The sequence below is a fragment of the Ovis canadensis genome, chromosome 22 (genome assembly GCF_042477335.2).
Source record: "Ovis canadensis isolate MfBH-ARS-UI-01 breed Bighorn chromosome 22, ARS-UI_OviCan_v2, whole genome shotgun sequence".
NCBI classification, from domain to species: Eukaryota; Metazoa; Chordata; class Mammalia; order Artiodactyla; family Bovidae; genus Ovis; species Ovis canadensis.
The window spans coordinates 36693392-36703658 of record NC_091266.1 but is presented as its reverse complement, the minus strand read 5'-3'; the positions used below and the strand labels follow the sequence as shown (position 1 = coordinate 36703658).

The 10267-nt window shown below is 47.3% G+C and overlaps 1 long non-coding RNA gene across 1 annotated transcript; it reads left to right on the top strand.

The window, feature by feature from the left end:
- On the top strand, nt 1–3441 carry LOC138427801 (uncharacterized). The gene is made up of 3 exons (XR_011252184.1): nt 1–154; nt 961–1062; nt 1506–3441. It is a non-coding gene; the product is annotated as an uncharacterized lncRNA (long non-coding RNA).
- The last annotated feature ends 6826 nt before the right edge of the window (nt 3442–10267 follow it).

Sequence of the window (10267 nt, the reverse complement as noted above, 5' to 3'; positions counted from 1 at the left end):
AGAAGGTGTGCGGGATGTTTTGGAGATTAGAATGTCGCGTCGTTGTTTTGGAATTGCCTTCTTTGGGATAGGCCATTTCGTGGAGAAAGTACGGATGTGCTTTCACTCAGAAACAGGAGAAAGTACTTGTAAGTGCAGCAAGAGGAGCCAAAAGGTATTGCAAGCCAATCCACAAGAATCATTTCATTTGATACTTGTGGCCCTGCGAGGTGGGTAGTTAGTCATTCCCTTTTAAAAGATGAGAGAAGTGAGCTATGGAGAAATTAAATAACTTGCTTTATGGTCACAGCAGCCAATCAATGATGGAGCTAGTAGCTGAGTCCAGAAATGTAATGATGGAGCCCAGGTCTTAATCCCTGTTCAGAATCCCTGGTCCCTGAGATGTTCTGACTTCACTGTTGTGGCTCACAGTCTTGCCTTTTCTGGGGGCTGTGGGAGCCTTACCATGGGGATAAGCTGGGAATCAGGCAGGCTGGGCACTCTACCGGGCTCCACACCCCTGTCTTCCCCTGTCATCCCTTTGGGAAGAGAAGAAAGTGAGTAGTTTTGTGCCAGCAACTAGCTTCTGGAAGAGAGGCACCTGGGATTGCCTGGGAGGATGATTAAGGAGCTCCCTAGTAGGCCACAGGTCTTGGGGTCTGGCCAGCCGCCGGTCAACATCTACCTCCATTCCAGTCCTGACTCACTGTCCAGTGCAAAAGTTTTGAATGAGACTAGATGTTTTTAGATACAGACAGCTGTCTCATCACAGCTCAGAAGCCCTCCGCATGTATGTGGGAGAGAAGTCTGGGCAGGTGTTGCTCCTCTCCAGGCTCTCCTGCAATGTCTAATTGGCTTAATTCCTCTGCCATCTATAGGGCTATTCTTCAAGAGTCAGGGTTGCTTTGAGGGTGTACCCTCAATTGTGGCCAAAAGTAGCTCTACCATTGAGACCAAATTTCTTTCCCTTTAACTGACTAGGTATGTCTGAGCCTATTTCCTCCAGACCCTGGACTTCTTCAGGGAACCAGCCTGAAACATCAGAGTTCTCTGGAAACTACCCTCCTCCTCACTTAGACTCGGGTAGGTATGACTGCTGGTATCACTTAATACTGCCATTACTATGTAAGCTAGGTGCTAGGTCATTCATTTTCTGCAAGAGAAAGGAAAGGGGGCGTGCCAAATAAATGGAGAATCAGGGATGTTTTATTCCTCTCTAAAGACAAGATGCTACCCTGCGGGGGAATCTCTGGGAGCTTATGGAAGGTCTGGATAAGGAGAGAGTTTTGGGGAGGAGAGGAATGGCCAGAGCCCGTCTCACTGTTGATAACTATAGTAGAAAGGTGAATGGTTCCCTAGCTTGGGCTTCCTCCCTGAAGTTCATCTGGGGCATATCACATGGCTATGAATGTGTCACCCACTACTTTAAAACTCTCAGTAGCTTGCCACAACCCATGAAATGTGGCTATGTGGTAGGAGTAATATTATGAGGAAAGCATGAGCTTTAATTTTTTTTTTTTTTCCAGTCATGAGGGACCTTAGTGCCCTGACCAGGGATCAGACGTGTGCCTCGTACATTGGAAGTGCAGTCTTAACCACTGTACTGGCAGGGAAATCCCAGCATGAACTTTGATATCAAGAAGTATTAGGTCAGTGGCAAATTAGAAGTTATAAGTAAGTATATGATCAATATTTGTTTTCAATTGCATGTATACATTGATTAAGATGATAGATATTTTAGTGCATAATAGGAAAGCACAAAATATGCTTGGGAGATGAAGATTGGGCCTATAAATCTTGCTTTGTGAAAAGGGGGTACCGTGGCAATTTCTGGACTGATGTTGATCTATGGATTAATTTAATCCCTATAAAAATACAACAGATTTCTTTGAGTAAATAGACAAGCTGACTCTAAAATTTAAGTGGAAATGCAGAGGATCTAGAGTAGCCAAAAATTATCTTGGAGAAAAAGAACAAAGTCGAAGGAGTAAAAATATTTTAATTAGGACTTACCATAAGCCTAGAGTATTCAAGAGAGTGTGGTATTAGGAAAATAGAGACAAATAGGTCAATGAAACAAATTAGAATTTTTAGAAATTCACCAACGCATGTTAACTGACTTTTTACAGTGGTCCCAGGTGAGTACAATGTGAGAAGGAAAGTCTCTTTTAACAAGTATTGCTGGGACAACTGGATAAGCATGTAGGTTAAATGAACCTCAACCTCTAGCTCATTCCACACACAAAAAAATTAATTTGACAGCTAAATGTAAACCTACAACTATAAAGTTTCTATATAGAACAGGGGAAAAGATCTTTGTAAACTGGAGGCAGGCAAAAGTTGTTTGGACAGGATACTAAAAAGCAAGAACCATGGGGTGGGGAAATGGATAAATTAGACTCAAGAAAGTTGACATTTTCTGATACCAAAAGGAATTATTAAGAAAACAAATAGATAAGACAGTGAATGAGAACATATATCACAGCACATAAAAGATAACTCAGAAAAATGACATAAGATTTAAACATACATTTCACAAAAGGAGGTATAAAAATAGCCAATAAGCACATAAAAAATTGCTGAACAGCACTAGTCTTAGATATGACACCTAAAGCATAGGCAACAAAGGAAAAAAATAGATAAATGGAACTTCATCAAAATTAAACCTTTTATGCTTCAGGGGTTATTATCCAGAAAGTGAAATGACAACCCCAGAATGGGAGAAAATGTTTGCACATTGTCTATCAGAAAAGGAATTCATATCTAGAATGTACTAGTAACTCTTACAACTCGGTAATAAAAACCCAATTAAAAATAGGTACTGCTCCAAAGAAGACTTGCAAATGACCTATAGGCATAGGAAAAGATGCTCAGCATTGTTAGCCACTAGCAAAATGCATGTCAAAACCTCGATGAGATACTTGATGCCCATTAGGATGCCTATATTTAAAAGTGGTGAGGATATGGATACATTGAAGCCTTGCTATTGGTAATGGAAAATGGTGCACCCACTTTTGAAAAACAGTTTAGTAGCTCCTCAAAAGATTAAGCATGGAGTTACCATATGGTCCAGAATTTCACTCCCAAGTATATCCCCAAGAGAAATAAAAATATATGTGCACAGATAAACATCTATACAGATATTCATAACAGCCAAAAAAAAAAAAAATGGAGACAGCCTAAACACCCATTGACTGACTAATGGATAAATAAGAGGCAGAATGTTTTGCAGAGGAATATTATTCAGCATTTTTTAAAAAAAGAATGAAGTACTTGTACATACCATGATATAAATGAACCTTGAAAATATGCTCAAACACTCAAACCACTCAACAAAGAACCACATATGTATGATACCACTTATATGAACTGTCCAGAATAGCGAGATCTGTAGAAACATAAAGTAATTTATGTTGTTGTAAATAAACATAATAAAGAAATTTATTGTAAATAAACAATAAAGTAAATTTGTTGTTGTTGTCATTTGGTAACTAAGCTGAGTCTGACTCCTTGCGATCCATGGAGTGCAGCCCACCAGGCTCCTCTGTCCATGGGATTTTCCAAGCAAGAATACTGGAGTGAGTTGTCATTTCCTTCTCCACAGGATCTTCCAGACCCAGGGATCAAACCCTTGTCCCCCGCTTTGGCAGGCGGATTCTTTACCACTGAGCAACCAGGGAATCCCTATAAGGGCTGAGAACACACTAAATGTTGGTGACCATGTGAAATCTCTGAAGCCCTCAAACGTTGTTGGTGGAAGCATGAAACAGTACAACTACTTTGAAAACAGTTGGGCAGTTTCTTAAAGTGCTGAATACTCCCATCCAAAGATCCGGCAATTCCACTGCTGGAACTGTCCTCAAGTGAAATGAAAACATATGTCCACAAAAAGACTTGTACAAGAAAATTCATTATAACTTCATACATTATAGCCTCAAATGGGAAACATCCCCAAAGTTGCTCCAAGAGGAGAATGGATGAACAATGTATGGAAAGAATGAACTATAAACATGTGCAACAATATGGATGATTCTTTAAAAAAAATGTGCTCACCAAAAGCTAGGCACCAAAAGTAACATAGTGACTGATTTCCTTTTTATGAAATCTAGCAAGAGGAAAAACTAATGTGTAGTGTGAGAAGGCAATAAAATATTCATTGAACCCCTACTCTACAGCAGGGATTGTTCTAGGAGTTGGGAACACTGATGATAAAGCTCCCCATTCTTGCCTTCATGGAGTTTACATTCTGATGGGAGAGACAATTAACAGACATATTTAATAGCAAGTGCAGGGGAGGGGAAAAAAAGAATAAGGGAATTTAGAGCAAATTGTTCTATGAAATGCAGAAACTTTGGAGATTCTGGGCATAATCTGTGCTCAAGAGGAGCCCAAACTCATGTCTTTTTTTTTTTTTAAATTACAGTTTGCTGGCCCTAATAGCCTGCTGCTTCAATATTTGTGGCCTCTTTCTGGACTGGGTTCCCATTTAGCTATGACTTTTCTGGTTCCCCTTTGGGATACAAATGTGTACTCAGGACTTGCTGTCCTGGTTCCTGGGCTGGACCCAAAGTAGACAATCACTACTGGGTGAGGTTCATTTCTAGGTTGCAGGTAGTTGCAAGGGACAGCCTACAGGCAGAACTCACCAGAACTGCTGAGTCTCTTCACCTGGCCTCTATCCTTTCTTGACCTCTACCAGCGGTGAGGAGGTTCTGTGCCCTTGCTCTTTCATTTTAGCCTTCAGGAGCTGGCAGCTGAACTCTCCCCCATAATTGTGCTCTTGCATTTACCTGACCTCTGACTTACAGGGATTCTTAAGAAAAGGGAGGAAAAAAAAAAAAAGAAAAGAAAAGGGAGGACAGTTCAGAGGACTTTCCCACCTCTTCCCACTGCTGAGAAGGCAAAGATTTTCCCCACCCACATGACAAGAAAGAGCATGACCCCACCCAGGCAAGCAGGTCGCTATCAGGAGAGAGAGAGATACTTCTGGGACATAGAGGTGCTTCTCAGCTTGGCATCAGCTCTTCCCCTTGTGTGAAGGCCTCTCTTCAGTGACCTGGCCTCTCCGAGCTTGGCTTTGGGTGTCCCACACTAAGCAGCCCAGTGGGAGGGCAGTAGGCTTCCATGGGAGGCCATGATCCTCCTGGAGGGGGAGTCCTTCAGGTGTTGGGGTGGGGAGAGTGGCCCAAGCCCAAAGCTTTCAGGAAGAAGCAGACTTGTGAGGCAAGGTTCCTTCTCCCTTTTTCACCTCCTATGACTGTGAGTCATTCTTGGCTACAGAACCAGCTGCCACATTGTCAGGACAGTCCCTCTGTGGACTCCACATGGCCAGGGGAAAGGTTTTGAAATGTAGGGGCTGTACGTTGCATGCTGGTGATTTTGTCAGTTTATGAGTGTCTCTCTGCTTTCTGGATCCAGGGCGAAGCCTCCAGCGTCCTTGTTCTGAAGACCCGGGAGCCCTGGGTGTTAGGATACTGGCTCCCTGTTGCTTTGTAGCTGGCCACATCACAGCATAGTAGGTTTCAGCTTTCTTTCCCTTTGTGTAGTAGGCAGTGGGGTGACACAGTGGATAACCCCGCTTGGGAAATAAGCCAACACTCGAGAATATGGAAAATAACAAGATTCCAGAACCGGTTCCTTGCGTCAGGAAGATCCCCTGAGGAGGAGATGGCATGCAGTGGCAACCCATTCCGGGATTCTTGCCTGGAGAATCCCATGCACAGAGGAGCCTGGTGGGCTGCAGTCCATGGGGCCACAAAGAGTCGCACGTGACAGCGCACACACACATAGGCAGAGACAATACATTTCCTTGACCTAACGGCCTACCCGATGATGATAGTAATTAGGCTCATTTCCTCCCCAATGCCTGACAGGTACCCAAGGCTTCTCTTCAGCCCCTCAGATCCTGAGATTAAAGTGTCTGCTTGCTCAAACAAGCACGTTGAGACAAGGTGTGATCCAGCCCGCCCCACGTCACTGTCCTTCCATACTGCCCATGACCTTGTGACATCAGGGCAAGAGGCCAGAGCTGTGCAGACTGTCATCACCCCCCTGACCTCAAGATTTTCCATGGGACCTGGCAATGTGGAGAACGGCTGGAAGTCAGCACCCGCATCTGGCCTGGGGTTGTCCCTGGCCTGTTCTCTGTGCAGAGACAAGAGGTAGGACCCTCCTGGGCTACGGGCTCCTTCCTGTCTCATGGTCCAAGCTGAGTCACAGACAGCCAGGAGAGCTAGCATCAGTGAGCTCCCTTCCTCCTGCCCAGAGGAGTGGGGACCAGGCTGGTCTGCATTCTGGGCACCCACTGGCTTCTGGGGGAGATTGAGTAAAACAAGGGGTGGAGACCCTGCACTTCCATAAATATATCAGCTCTTTCATTCAATGAGTATGGAGTGCCACATGGTTCCAGGCACAGTGGCAAGTGCTTAAGTCATAAGGAGATCCTGACCTTGGGCAACTCACCGTAGTAGTGGAGATCCTTATAACTCTGGATGACGGTGTTTAGCACAGGGTGCTATGGACTCCAGGGAGAGGCACATACCAGACCAGCTTGGGAGAATCAGGGGAGACTTCCTGGAGGAGGTGGCAGTGTTGAGTCTCAAGGTACCAAGGGATGGATGTGGAGAAGGGCAGTTGACAAGTTTAGAGGCCCAGAAGAGGAAGAGAGATTCAAAACTGACACTCTGCTGATTAGGACCTGAAATACGCTCCTTCAAGGACCCAGGCCAGAGAGATGGTGCAAGGTCTTGTGCTGTGTGACCCTAGTTGAGGAGAGGTTGGGGCGCTTTTCCAGCCAGCTCCCTGTTTGACTGTGTGTCTGTGTGTCTACACCATCCCCAGAGCTGTGATCTACCTCGCCGCAGCCCTCCTTCCCCAGATTTTCCCGTCAGGCCTAGAACAGCAGTGTGTAAGTGTGCATGCCTGTGTGTACGCGCATACAGCCATATGCAGCTGTGTGTCCCCAGTGGGGGGTTGTGGGGGAGATTTGGCGCCTCTACCAACTAATTCCTGCCTATCTCTGGGAACTGGGCCTATGTCTGCAGATCAGAGTGAATGCTACTGGGTACAGTTAATGGGAAGAGTGTGGGACCAGGGGCTAACAGTCTGGGCATGCGAGACTTGGGGACAAAGGTCTTCTTAGGATGAGGTCCAGGCTGGTGATCTCACTGACACCCTGGGGAGGTGACACCCAGGGACAGATCATGGGACTGGGGCCAGGCTGGCAGTTTCTGTGGTGGCCTGACTTTTCACCAGGGCTCTTACCCCAGCCAGGGAAGGTATCCCCTACCTGAGCATTTCATCTGTGGTGGGCAGCAAGAAGGACAGGCCCAGGGCCTCCAATAACAAATACATGAGCTGGAAGGAAAGTCTTTCTTGCCCTGACTCTGTTCTGCGCTGAATGGAGAAGAGAGGGCCTGCCCCAGCCTTGCTTTTGTGGTCAGAGAGAGGTATACCCCGCTTGCTTCTTATAGTGGCTGAGGGGGAGTCTCACTGTCTTCCAGAATTCCAAATCAATTTTCCCTCTCTCCTACAGGTGGAAGGTTAGAGGACTTAACCATTCCATGCCCTCAGCCCCTCTCTTTTGTATCTCTCCCTCCCTCCTTGTTGTTCCCTGCAGGCCCCTACCTGAACCCAGCCCCCATGAGGCACCCTCTCCCCAGCTGATCCAGCCTCTAGCCTCCACAGGCGGTTGGCCTGCTCTCCCCTGCCCTTCCCTTTGCCCGATTGTAACCCCTTCCACAGCTGATGTCACCCCGCTTTGCACTGACACAGCAGTTGAGCTGGGTACAGCAGGGCTGCACGGGCCAGAGGGCAGCTGTCTGTGTCCCAAGTCAGGCTTCCCTCGGTGCTTCCCCCGCAGCCTCTCCCTCTGAGCCAGTGTATCCACCTGAGGACTGAGTGTTGACCGAGCCTTCACAGTGCCCAGCTGACTGTTAGTTCTCTGTTGTGCAGGGGTAGTGGTGGTGGGTGGGGAGCTGGTGGAGAACGCAGCCAGGCTCCAAAGCTGCCCCCGGGGAGCTCGCAGCTTTCCAAAGGGAACAGGACAAAGTACAACGGCCAGCTGGGCAGGGTGGCATCTAATGGCAGCGGGGCATAAGCGTTCCATATGAAGCGGGGGATGGGCTCAGGAGAGGCTCCTGACCGAAGCGCCCCTAGGATTGGTTAGAGGAGAGAATGGGCCGGAGACAAACTCATTTAGCAAGTTTTTGAGCATCTATTCCTGTGCACTGGCCTGGGTGCTTTGACAAGCTACTAATATTTATTGATATATTTAGCCTATTTCACAAGGCTCAGAAAGGAGTACCAGTCTGGGGCTATTAGGGTGGGGGTGATGTGGTGGGGAAATATTAGCTCCCTTTGCTAGGGGTGGGTAGATACTTCATAGATTCGTCTAGCAAGGAGTTCATTCCAAGCATGGAACAAATGCGCTGAGTGGAGAGTGGAAAGGAGTCTTGCTAGTCCCATTGCCCCCATCAACCTGAACTAAGGTCCAGGCCCCTGGGCAGGTTACAGTCTGGAAGCCCACCCCACCACCATGACCTTCCACATCACCTGGAGGTGTCTTCTTTTTATTTCACTCCCCATCTCCACCTTTCTTCTCCATCTCTCTCTGCCCAAGAGAGAAAAAGGGAAATCCCACACTTGCCCTCAGCTTCCCCTTTGTCACCTAGGTGTAAATGATGCAATTGGGGTAGATTGCCAGGCCATTCTCTGCTGCTCCCACACTAGGGGTTGCCTGGATTCCCTTTTAAACTCCCAAGTTATTTCCTCCCATTTCCCTAAGGGACTCTGCATTTGCAATGCCACCTGGCCCAGACACACTCTTGCAGAATCCTTGCTTTCCCCATGTGCTCCTTTCAAGCAGCAGCCCAGAGAACCAGCTATATTCAGCCCATCCCTGCCAAGCCTGTCTTTCAGCTGAGGACCAGCCAGGGGAGAGAGGAGCAAAGCCCAGAGGTCCGAGCACAGTGAGCCCTCGGCACTCCGGGCAGGCCTCGGAGGCGACTGACATGGTTAAGTCCTTGTCATGCTGGGCACCCACAAGTCTTCTTCCCTAACACCCTTCTCCCCAAACTTCTGCTTTCTGTGGGCAAATGCCAACTTCTTCCTGGCCCCCAAGAGCTACCTGGCCCTCTGGGCCACTTGGCAAAGCTATAGCTGCCCTGTTATGTACTTGGCCTTGGCAGAGGCCAGAACATACTGACAACTCTGGTGCCAGGGGAGGGTCATCTGAGACAGCAGGACCCCGGGAAAGGGATGGGCCCTGGTGCTTGACAACCTATCTCCTGCCAAGCCAGACTGACCCCTGGGCCTGTGGGTCAGAGATGAAGCCAATACCCAGTTAATCCCATCACCTCCTTCAGTTTTCGAGAGCTTTTAAGCAAGAAGGTGCCAAAGGCAGGGGCCTCAAAAAGGTAGGGCTTTCTTGGGAGGGTATAGTGCTTGGATTCATCCAGGAAAGTGGAGAACTGGATGCAGCATGCAGCAGATGGGAGGGGTCTGTTCACTGGGGGAGGGGCTAGGGAGTGGGGCATGAAGTCAGCACAAGAGGTGTGAAGTGGGGATTGAACTGCCCCCCTCAGAGGTGGGGAACACAGATGGCCCTTCGTGGAGACTACTGGCGGCTGTTGTTCAGTCTCTAAGTTGTGACAATTTGCGACCCCATGGACTGCAGCACGCCAGGCCTCCCTGTCTTTCACTATCTCCTGGAGTTTGCTTAAACTCATGTCCATTGAGTCAGTGATGCCATCCAACCATCTCATCCTCTGTCGTCCCCTTCTCCTCCTGCCTTCAATCTTTCCCAGCATTCGGGGTCTTTTCCAATAAGTCAGCTCTTTGCATCAGGTGGCCAAAATATTGGAGCTTCACCTTCAACATCAGTCTTTCTAATTAATATTCAGGGTTGATTTCCTTTAGGATTGACTGATTGGAGCTCCTAGCTGTCCAAGAGACTCTCAAGAGTCTTCTCAAGCACCACAATTGGAAAGCATCAGTTCTTCAGTACTCAGCCTTCTTTATGGTTCAACTTTCACATCCATACATGACTAATGGAAGAACCATAGCTTTGACTAGACTGACTTTGGTGGCAAAGTGATGTCTCTGCTTTTTAATATGCCGTCTAGGTTGGTCATAGTTTTTCTTCCAAGAAGCAAGCATCTTTTAATTTTGTGATTGCAGTCACCATCTACAGTGATTTTGGAGCCCAAGAAAATAAAATCTGCCACTATTTCAACTTTTCCCCCTTCTATTTGCCACGAAGTGATGGGACTGGATGCCATGATCTTAG